Source organism: Mesoplodon bidens, assembly GCF_964165515.1.
Source record: "Mesoplodon bidens genome assembly, chromosome: 1".
NCBI lineage: Eukaryota > Metazoa > Chordata > Mammalia > Artiodactyla > Ziphiidae > Mesoplodon > Mesoplodon bidens.
This window is the reverse complement of record NC_138176.1, coordinates 127,936,415-127,948,664: the sequence shown is the minus strand read 5'-3', so window position 1 is coordinate 127,948,664 and position 12,250 is coordinate 127,936,415.

The window sequence follows — 12,250 nt, the reverse complement described above, 5'->3', positions numbered from 1 at the left end:
GAAATGTCTATTTAGGTCTTCCACCCACTTTTCACCTGGGTTGTTTGTTTTTTTGATATTGAGCTGCATGAGCTGCTTGTGTATTTTGGGTATTAATTCTTTGTCCAGTGCTTCATTTGCAAATACTTTCTCCCATTCTGAGGTTTGTCTTTTCGTCTTGTTTATGGTTTCCTTTGCTGTGCAAAAGGTTTTAAGTTCCATTTGGTCCCATTTGTTTATTTTTGTTTTTATTTCTATCGTTTTAGGACGTGGGTCAAAAAGAATCTTGCTGTGATTTATGTCATAGAGTGTTCTGCCTATGTCTTCCTCTAAGAGTGTTATAATGTCTGGCCTTACATTTAGGTTTTAATCCATTTTGAGTTTATTTTGTATATGGTCTTAGGGAGTGTTCTAATTTCATTCCTTTAGTTGTAACTGTCCAGTTTTCCCAGCACCACTTATTGAAGATGCTGTCTTTTCTCCATTATATGTTCTTGCTCTTTTGTCATAAATTAGGTGCCCTTAGGTGTGTTGGTTTGTCTCTGGTCTTTCTATCCTGTTCCATTGATCTATATTTCAGTTTTTGTGTCAGTACGATACTGTCTTGATTACTGTAGCTTTGTAGTATAGTTTGAACTTGGGGAGCCTGATTCCTCCAGTTCCATTTTTCTTTCTCAAGATTGCTTTGGCTATTCAGGGTCTTTTGTGTTTCCATACAAATTGTAAAATTTCTTGTTCTAATTCTGTGAAGAATGCCATTGGTAGATTGATAGGGATTGCACTGAATCTGTAGATTGCTTTGGGTAGTATAGTCATTTTTGCAATGTTGATCCTTCCAATCCAAGAACATGGTATATTTCTCCATCTGTTTATGTCATCTTTGATTTCTTTCATCAGTGTTTTATAGTTTTCTGAGTACAAGTCTTTTGCCTCCTTATGCAGGTTTATCCCTAGGTATTTTATTCTTTTTGTTGCAATGGTAAATGGGAGTGTTTCTTTAATTTCTGTTGCTGATTTTTCATTGTTGGTGTATAAGAATGCCAGAGATTTCTGTGCATTAATTTTGTATCTGCCACTTTACCAAATTCATTGATTATTTCTAGTAGTTTTCTGGTGGCATTTTTAGGATTCTCTATGTATAGTATCATGTCATCTGCAAACAGAGACAGTTTTACTTCTTCTTTTCCAATTTAGAATCCTTTTACTTTGTTTTCTTCTCTGATTGCCATGGCTAGGACTTCCAAAACTATGTTGAATAAGAGTGGCAAGAGTGGATATCCTTGTTTCATTCCCAGTCTTAGTGGAAATGCTCTCAGTCTTTCACCATTGAGTATGATGCTTGCTGTGGGTTTGTCATATATGGCCTTTGTTATATTAAGGTAGGTTCCCTCTATGCCCAATTTCTGGAGAGTTTTTATCCTAAATGGGTGTTCAATTTTTTTCAAAAGCTTTTTCTCAGCTATTGAGATTATCATATGGTTTTTATTCCTTAATTTGTTAATGTGGTGTATCACATTGATTGATTTGCATATATTGAAGGATCCTTGCATCCCTGAGATAAATCCCACTTGATCATGGAGTATGACCCTTTTAATGTGCTGTTGGATTCTGTTTTCTAGTGTTTTGTTGAGGACTTTTGTATCTATGTTCTTCAGTGATATTGGTCTATAATTTTCTTTTTTGTGATATATTTTTCTGCTTTGGTATCAGGGTGATGGTGCCTTCATAGAATGAATTTGGGAGTATTTTCCCTCTGCAGTTTTTTGGAAGAGTTTGAGAAGCATCACTGTCAGCTACTGTCAGCTGTTCTCTAAATGTTTCAAAGAATTAGCCTGTGAAGCCATCTGGTCCTGGACTTTTGTTTACTGGAAGATTTTTACAGTTTCAATTTCATTACTTGTGATAGACCTGTTTATATTTTCTAATACTTCCTGGTTCAGTCTTGGAAAATTGTACCTTTCCAAGAATTTGTCCATTTCTTCGTGGTTGTCCATTTTATTGGCATATAGTTGTTTGTAATATCTTATAATCATTTCTATTTCTGCAGTGTCAGTTGTGATTTCTCCTTTTTCATTTCTAATTTTTTTGATTTGCTTTCTCTCCCTTTTTTTCTTGATGAGTCTGGCTAAGGGTTTATCAATTTTGTTTATCTTCTCAAAGAACCAGATTTTAGCTTTATTGATCTTTACTATTGTTTTCTTTGTTTCTATTTCATTTATTTCTGTTCTGATCTTTGTGATTTCTTTCCTTCTACTGACTTTGGGTTTCCTTTGTTCTTCTTTCTCTAGTTGTTTTAAGTGTAGGGTTAGATTGTTTATTTGAGATTTTTTTTGTTTCTTCAGGTGAGATTGAATTGCTATATATCTGCCTCATAGAACTACTTTTGCTGCATCCAATAGGTTTTAGGTCATCATGTTTTCATTGCCATTTGTTTCTATGTATGTTTTTTATTTCTTCTTTGATTTCTTTAGTGATCTCTTCATTATTTAGTAGCACACTGTTTAGCTTCCGTGTATTTCTGTTTTTTACAATTTTTTTTCCTGTAATTGATTTCCAATCTCAAAGCGTTGTGGTCAGAATAGATTCTTGATATGATTCAATTTTCTTAAATTTTCTGAGGCTTGATTTGTGACCCAAGATATGAGATGTGATCTATCCTGGAGAATGTTCCATGTGCACTTGAGAAGAAAGTGTATTCTGCCACTTTTATTTTTTCAGAATTTATTCTTTTCTTTTACATTTTTTTAAATTAAATCCTTATTAGAGTATAATTGCTTTACAATGGTGTGTTAGTTTCTGCTTTATAACAGAGTGAATCAGCTATACATATACATATATCTCCATATCTCCTCCCTCTGCATCTCCCTCCCACCCTCCCTAACCCACCCCACCAGGTAGACACAAAGCACTGAACAGATCTCCCTGTGCTATGCGGCTGCTTCCCACTAGCTATCTATTTTACATCTGGTAGTGTGTATATGTCCATGCCACTGTCTCACTTCTTCCCAACTTACCCTTCCCCCTCCCCTCTCCTCAAGTCCATTCTTTATGTCTGTGTCTTTATTCCTTTTCTGCCCCTAAGTTCTTCAGAACCTTTTTTATGTTTTTTTTTTAGATTCCATGTATATGTGTTAGCATACGGTATTTGTTTTACTCTTTCAGATTTACTTCACTCCGTGTGACAGACTCTAGGTCCATCCACCTCACTACAATAACTCAATTTCATTTCTTTTTATGGCTGAATAATATTGCATTGTATATATGTGCCACACCTTCTTTATCCAGTCATCTGTCAATGGACACTTAGGTTGTTTCCATGTCCTGGCTATTGTAAATAGAGCTGCAATGAGCATTGTACTACATGACTCTTTTTGAATTATGGTTTTCTCAGTGTATATGCCTAGTGGTGGGATTGCTGGGTAGTATGGTAGTTCTATTTTTAGTTTTTTAAGGAACCTTCATACCGTTCTCCATAGTGGCTGTATCAATTTACATTCCCACCAACAGTGCAAGAGGGTTTCCTTTTCTCCACACCCTCTCCAGCATTTATTGTTTGTAGATTTTTTTGATGATGACCATTCTGACTGGTGTGAGGTGATACCTCATTGTAGTTTTGATTTACATTTAATGCTTATTGATGTTGAGCATCCTTTCAGGTGTTTGTTGGCAATCTGTATACCTTCTTTGGAGAAATGTCTATTTAGATCTTCTTCCAATTTTTGGATTTTTTTTTTTTGATATTGAGATACAATCCTTCTTGTATATTTTGGAGATTAATCCTTTGTCAGTTGTTTCATTTGAAAATATTTTCTCCCATTCTGCGGGTTGTCTTTTCATCTTGATTATAGTTTCCTTTGCTGTGCAAAAGATTTTAAGTTTCATTAGGTCCCATTTATTTTTTTTTTATTTCTATTTCTCTAGGACATGGGCCAAAAAGGATCTTGCTGTGATTGATGTCATACAGTGTTCTGCCTATGTTTTCCTCTAAGAATTTTATAGTGTCTGTCCTTACATTTAGGTGTTTAATCCCTGTTGAGTTTATTTTTGTTTATGGTCTTAGGGAGTGTTCTAATTTCATTCTTTTACATGTAGCTGTCCAGTTTTCTCAGCTCCACTTATTGAAGAGGCTGTCCCTTCTCCATCGTATATTCTTGCCTCCTTTATCAAAGATAAGGTTACCATATGTGCATGGGTTTATCTCTGGGCTTTCTATTCTGCCACTTTTGGGTGGAATGGTCTATAAATATCCACTAAATCTATCTTGTCTACTGTGTCATTTAAAGCTTGTGTTTTCTTATTTATTTTCTCTTTGGATGATCTGTCCATTGGTGAAAGTGGGGTGTTAAAGTCCCCTACTATTACTGTGTTACTGTCAATTTCCCCTTTTATGGCTATTAACATTTGCCTTATGTATTGAGGTGCTCCTATGTTGGATGCATAAACGTTTATAATTGTTATATCTTCTTGGATTGATCCTTTGATCATTATGTAATGTCCCTCCTTATCTCTTGTAACAGTCTTTATTGTAAAGTATTTTATCTTATATGAGTATTGCTACTCCAGCTTTTTTTTTTTATTTGCATGTGCATGGAATATCTTTTTCCATCCCTTTACTTTCAGTTTGTATGTGTCCCTAGGTCTGATGTAGTTCTCTTGTAGACAGCATATATATGGCCTTTGTTTTTGTATCCATTCAGCCAGTCTGTGTGCTTTGGTTGGGGTATTTAATCCATTTACATTCAAGGTTATTATTGATATGTATGTTCCTATTACCATTTTTAAAATTGTTTTGTGTTTGTTTTTGCAGGTCTTTTTCTTCTCTTGTGTTTCCTGCCTAGAGAAGTTTCTTTAGCATTTGTTGTAAAGCTGGTTTGGTGCTGTTGAATTCTCTTAGCTTTTGCTTGTTTGAAAAGCTTCTGATTTCTATGTCAAATCTGAGATCCTTGTTGGGTAGAGTAATCTTGGTTGTAGGTTTTTCTCTTTCATCACTTTAAGTATATCCTGCCACTCCCTTCTGGCCTGTAGAGTTTCTGCTGAAAAATCAGCTGATAACCTTATGGATATTCCTTTGTATGTTATTTGTTGTTTTTCTCTTGCTGCTCTTAATATTCTTTCTTTGAATTTAATTTTTGTTGGTTTGATTAATATGTGTCTTGTGTTTTTCTAGGCTTTATCCTTATGGGACTCTCTGTGTTTCTTGGACTTGGGTGACTATTTCCTTTCCCATGTTAGGGAAGTTTTTGACTATAATCTCTTCAAATATTTTCTCCGACCCTTTCTTTTTCTCCTCTTCTTCTGGGACCCCTATAGTTTGAATGTTGTTGCATTTAGTGTTGTCCCAGTGGTCTCTGAGATGGTCTTCAGTTCTTTTATTCTTTTTTCTTCATTCTGCTCCTCAGCAGTTATTTCCACCATTTTACATTCCAGCTCACTTATTCGTTCTTCTGCCTCAGTTATTCTGTTTTGATTCCTTCTAGTGTGTTTTTCATTTCAGTTATTGTTCTGTTCATCTCTGTTTATTTCTTCTTTAGTTCTTCTAGGTTTTTGTTAATCATTTCTTGTATTTTCTCAATCCGTGCCTCCATTCTATTTTCGAGATTCTGGATCATCTTTACTATCATTACTCTGAATTCTTTTTCAGGTAGATTGCCTATTTCCTCTTCATATATTTGGCCTTGTAAGTTTTTACCTTGCTCCTTCATCTGTGACACATTTTTTTGCCATCTCATTTTTTTTTTAAATGAGTGGGATTGTGTTCCTGTCTTGCTTGTTGTTTAGCCCAAGGCTTCCAACACTGTAGTTTGTAGGCTGTTGAGTATAGCTGGATCTTGTTGCTGAGATGAGAACTTCTGTGAGACCTCACTCCAATGAATATTCCCTGGGGTCTGAGGTTCTGTCTTCGTCCAGTGGTTTGGCCTCAGAGCTCCCACCACAGGAGCTTTGGCCTGACCCCCATCTCATGAACCACGATCCCACAAGCCACATGGGGTGGCAAAAAAAACACACACACAAAAATACAGAGAAAACAACAAATTAAAAAAATAAAATTAGACTTGGAAACTAACAGATATGTTAGAAAGAATATAAAAATAAAAATATAGATGAATTAAAAACTGAGAAGGTATATCAGTACCACAATAGTAAAAAAGAGGAGAAGGGAAAAGAAAAAAAAAAAAGAGAGAGAGAAAGAAGAAAAACAATTAGGGGGAAAGCCTTGGCTGTGGAAGGTGGGCCCTAAGCAAGGTGAGGTTTTGGCAGTGGGTGGGGCCAACGCTCAGGACCCACAGGGCTGGAAAAAGCTCTGGGAGCTGTGGGGGGAGTGGGGCTTAGGCTCAAGGAACAGAAGGGACCCAGACATGCCCCACTCTGGTCTCAGAAGTTGGGGGAACCTCACTTGGGATCTCAGTAGGCTTCCTGGGCTTAAATGGGTAGGGTAAGCACCCTCCTTTCCTCTCCTGCTACTCCCGGAGGGCCCCTCCTACCTGCCTCTCCTGTTCTCCCCTTGGCCCTCCTCCTTAGGGCTGGGACTAGCCTGAGAGCTCAGCAGGCTCACCAGGCCTGAGTGGATGGGGCAAATGCCCCCTGCTCCTCTCCTGCTCCTCCCAGATGTCCCCTCCTGCCTGCCTCACCTGCTCCCCCTAGCCTGCCTCCTATGCTTCCAAGGACCCACACGGCTTGGGGGGTTGCTTTGGAGGGCAGAGGATAGGCCTGGCATCTCAGCAGGCTCCCCAGACCCAAGAGGTGGGCAATTACCCTCTGCTCCTCTCCCGCTCTTCCCAGAGGGTCCCTCCTGCCTGCCTCTCCTGATCTCCCGGCCTTAGGGATGTTGATCTTGTCTGGACTCCACTTCTCCTCCCTCCTCAGTCCCCCCACGTCCTACAGGTTCACTTGGTGGTTCCTCCCATCTCCCTGGGCATCAGGGTCCCCATCCAGTGGCCAGCAGTCACCCTAGTTGTGGGGAGATGGATGCTAACTTGGCATCTTCCCTCACCACCATCTTCATGCACTTCCCAAGCCAAACTTCAATCATAGAAATTTGATATAAAAATATAATCGAAATTTGTACTGTCCTATGCAAAAGTAGGAAACCTACAGAAACATAGGACGTGCTTGTTTTTTCACTAGGGATTTTATAGGACATTAGATTTTCTTAGAAACTAATAGATTACTCACACGAGGCCATTCATGTCCCTGGCACAAAGTCAGTGTACTGAACATTTTCCCATAAAGCTACACATGAATCAGAATTATTGTCTTCCTGGTCTCATCTAAGTATTAGTACTAATTTTGATTCCAGAAAATTAGAACGGGTAGTATCTGGATTAGCTCTTAAAACAGGATTTTTCACACATGGTTAATTTTTATAATTTAAATAAACACAACTTTAATTAGACTGAATGCTTTTCAGGTTTTTTGTATCTTCTTTCTTCAAATACTACCATTTAGAGTGTTCTGCATAAATAAGTATGTGTTAAAGATGTTGCACATTGACCAAAATTTCTTATACTTAATAGATATACTTCAATCCTCAAGTCATAGAAATACTTCAATCCTCAAGTCAGTTGCACAGTCCTTTGGGGAAGTGACACTGCTTCATTGAACAGTTTTCATAACTTCTGCTTTAGCTTCCTCTTCAGATAAATAAATGTACTATAGACTTCTTAATGACTAACAGATTCTTCCTATGGAGCTGAAGCCACTTTGTTTTCTAAGTCTCATTCTTCTTCAGCAAGTGAACAACTCTGAGGAATACAACAAAACAACGTTCATGATGAATTTTCCCATCCATCATTAGAACTGTCACACTGCTGTGGTACTCATGTAATAGATCTTTGGTGCAAAGGCACCATTGTGATATATTACTAATAAGGTAGGTTCTGAACAGTCAATTCAGCTTAATAAGAATCTTGCCAATTGTTTGGAAACATAAATTTTCAAAATGACACCTTATGCCAGACCCAATGCCATTTGCCACTCAATAAGCAAACTACCTGTTACATAAAAGGTGTGAAAACATGCTTTGAAATGCTACATACAAATATATCAATGAACAATTGTATGATTTTAGAACTTAAATTTAATAAATCTATATATCTAATGAAATTTAAATTTACAAGAGAATAGATATTTTAAAGGTTGTAAACTATCTTAAATGCTTTTCAGTCTTTTACTCCTACAGTAATTACTTACATATATACACAGTATCTCAGTGGAACTAAGAAATACAGCAAAATCACTTTTAAAATATAATATTATCAAAAATCATACTACATTTTTTCAATATATACTATTTAGTTTTTTGTCTTTTGAATATCAGATCCATTGTATATAATTCAGTGATTGACATTATTAGAAAATAAACATCAATTCTTCAAGATTTTCATGGAATTAAGACTTGTTACATATAGTAACAAGATGTAAAATATGCTAAACATCTTTTTCCTCCTTTAGGATTTTTAAATGCCCATTCTCCTTTCAAAAAGAAAAGTAAGTGATTGTTAAAGTAAATAAAGATTTTACTGTTCAATTTTAATAATTTCATACAGAGAATTTTATTTTTTTCTCTAAGACCAATGCTTTCCTAATGTTTCTTTTAATAAATGACATTGTATCCTTTGGACAATGTCCCAACATTTTATGCATTTATGTAATCACGATCACAAAAATATTGGCTTTTATGTATGTCTATTTTTGAATACTTCCCATTATTACAAAAAGAACTTGGGTCCACTTGTTCTAATCATGTAATACCATTGGTAACAAATAAAATTTAAAAGCAGTGTTAAGTAAAAACAAGATTAAATATTAAAATGAAACAGATTTTAAGACCTGAAAAGAGAAAACTCTGCACAAGTATAAACCTCATTCAAAATTTGACTACATCATTATCAAGTATCATAGATTGTGTAGAATAAAGGCTTGTTAGTTCATATCTGATGTAGAAATTTGGTAGCACAAGAAAAAGTCTTTTGTGGGGCCCCATAAAAAGATGAAAAATTCACTCAAATTTCTTACCAACATTTTTACAAAAACTATATCTTAATTTTTTTCTTATAGATTTCCTCAATGAAACCTAATGAAGAACAATCTGGAAAATGGATATTTGTTAATATTCTCTGCTACTTTTCACACTTCTAGACATCAAATATCCCTTTGCTTCTTTCTTTTCACACATAGAAAATACTCTGAAATTGCTCAAGAGAAATAACCTACCTTCCTATCCTGTCCCTCCAGCTCAGAGCCAAGTTCTCTGGGTAATGAATTTTGTGCCATGTTTGGGTGTGGCTCCTTTTGATCCACTGACCTATAAACACAAAAGATAAGTTATTTGCCCACACACTTCACACACACACACACACACACACACACACACACACACACACCATGCAAAATGGTGGAAGAGTGATGATTAATGTTCCTTATTTAAAAGGAGGAAAAGAAGAGAAGGAAACACTAGAATTCCTTTTATTCAAGCCAAAACCACAGATATATATATCTATACCTCTAGAGATATATCTCATTTTTAAAATATTTCCTTTCCCTTCAGTCTGTACCCCAGAAAAATGATGTGTGAAACCTTTACATACTTTTCTTCATACCACTAAAGTTGTTTAAAAACAATAAAAGACACGTTTTTTTTCTGTATTTTGAAGAAAAATGAGATCATGTTTATCTAGAAATCTGTTTTTCTAACTATTTATTCATATTTATTATGTGGCAACCTATGTATCTTTTTTTCTTAACATTATAACATGAATTTTCTTCCAAACCAATGCAAAGAGGTCTAAATATTTTTTAAACAGCTGCAAAGTACTTCCTACTATGTATGTGCTCTAAGTAAGGGCTAGGATTTACTCCATCATTCTCATATTTATAGGTTTCCAGGGATTGTTTTTCTCAGTTATTTTCCCACAAGAAACTATCACACATACACACACACACACACACACACACACTGCACTTTTTTTTGGGGGGATATAATGTCAAAAGTGGCTTTTGAATCAAATTTTAATTGTTTTATTTTACAAATTGTAGCATTTCAAACCTGGACTAGTGTACCACATCTTCAACAGCAATAGATATGATTCATCTTTTATAATTTTATCAATTTAAGTGAAATTTTGCATTGAGTCTTTGAATTTCATTTCCCTAATTCCTAGAGAAGCATTTCATAAGTCTGAAGGTTTTTATATTCATAGTTTGCATTTCCATCATTTCTCATTTTTACATTTTTGTCCTTTTATTCTTTTATCTTATTTTATAGGTACAGATTTATTTTCCTCCAGTTTAAATGATGAGATGATTGCCACACAACACTGAATTAGTTTAAGGTGTACAGCCTAATGATTTCACTTACATACATCATGAAATGATTGCCATTTAAATTTCGTGAATATCCATCAACTCATATAGATACAAAATAAAAGGAAAAAATATTTTTTTCTTGTGATAAGAGCTCAGGATTTACTCTCAACCCTTTTTTTACATAATATACAGAAGTGATAATTATATTAATCATGGTTTACATTACATCCTAAGTGCTCACTTATCTTATAACTGGAAGTTTATACCTTTTGACTGCCTTTGTCTGTTTCCCCATCCCACACACCCATGTTCTATAGCCACAAATCTGATCTTATTTTTCTATAAGTTTCTGTGTTTGTTTGTCTGTTTTTTGAAGTATAATTGACCTACAACATTATGTTAGTCCCTGGTGCACAACATAGTGATTTGATATTTCTAAATATTACAAAATGATCACAATGATAAGTCTAGTTATCATTTGTCACCATACACTGATATTCTATTCTTATTTACTGCATTCCTCAGGTAGTATATTTCTTCCCTGTGACAGTTATTTTGTAACTGAAGGTTTGTACCTATCCCTGCCCCCACCCCCACCACCCGCAACCACCTCCTTGTTCTCTGTATCTATGTCTTTGTTTCTGTTTTGTTATGTTTGTTCATTTGTTTTGTTTTATAGATTTCACATATAAGTGAAACCATACGGTATCTGTATTTTTTGTATGACTTATTTCACTTAGCATAATATCCTCTCGATCTATCCATGTTGTCACAAATGACAAGATTTCATTCTTTTTTATGACTAATATTACATTATATATTGTATATACATACCACAGTTTCTTTTTCCATTCATCCGGCAATGGGCACTTAGGTTGCTTCCGTATCTTGAAAATTGTGAATAATGCCAAAATGAACATAGAAGTGCATATATTTTATAATATTAGTGTTTTTGTTTTCCTTGGAAAAATACTCAGAGGTGGAATTAAAGTGGTATGATAGTTCTATCTTTAATTTTTTGAGGAAATTCCATACTATTTTCCATAGTGACTACACCAATTTACACTCCCACCAACCATGACCAAGGGTTCCATTTTCTTCACATCCTCTCCAATACTTGTTATTTGTTGTCTTTTTGGTAATAGCCATTTTGACAGGTGTAAGATGATATCTCATTGGGGTTTTGATTAGTATTTTCCCTGATGATTAGTGATGTTGAGCATGTTTTTAGGCATTTGTTGGCCATCTATATGTGTTCTTTGGAAAAATATCTATTTAGGTTCTCTGCTTATTTTTTAACTGGGTTGTTTATTTTTTTATATTGTTTTATAAGTTATTTCTATATTTTTATATTAAACCCTTACCAGATATACCATTCACAAATATCCTCTCCCATTCTGTAGACAGCCTTTTCATTTTGTTGATAATTTATTTTGTTGTGCAAAAGCTTTTTAGTTTGATGTAGTCCCATTTGTTTATTTTTGCTTTTCTTGTCCTTGCTTTAGGAGACATATCCAAAAAAAAATACTGCTAAGACCAGTGTCTAAGAGATTACTGCCTATGTTTCCTTCTGGGAGTTTCAGGTCTTCCATTTAAGTCTTTAATCCATTTTGAAGGGTTTTTTTGTTTTTTGTTTTTGTTTTTTATTTTGATTTTTGTATCATGTGAGAAAGTAGTCCAGTTTCATTCTTTTGCATGTAGCTGTTCAGTTTTCTCACCACCATTTATTGAAGAGGGTGTCTTTTCCTCATTGTTTATTTTTGCCCCCTTTGTCATAGACTAATTGACCATATAAGTATGTGTTCATTTCTGAGCTCTCTATTCTGTTTCATGAATCCATGTGTCTATTTTTGTGCCAATACCATACTATTTTGATGACTGCGATTTTGCAGTATAGTTTGAAATCAGGGAGCATGAAACCTCTAGTTTTGTTCTTCTTTCTCAAGATTGTTTTGGCTATTCAGGG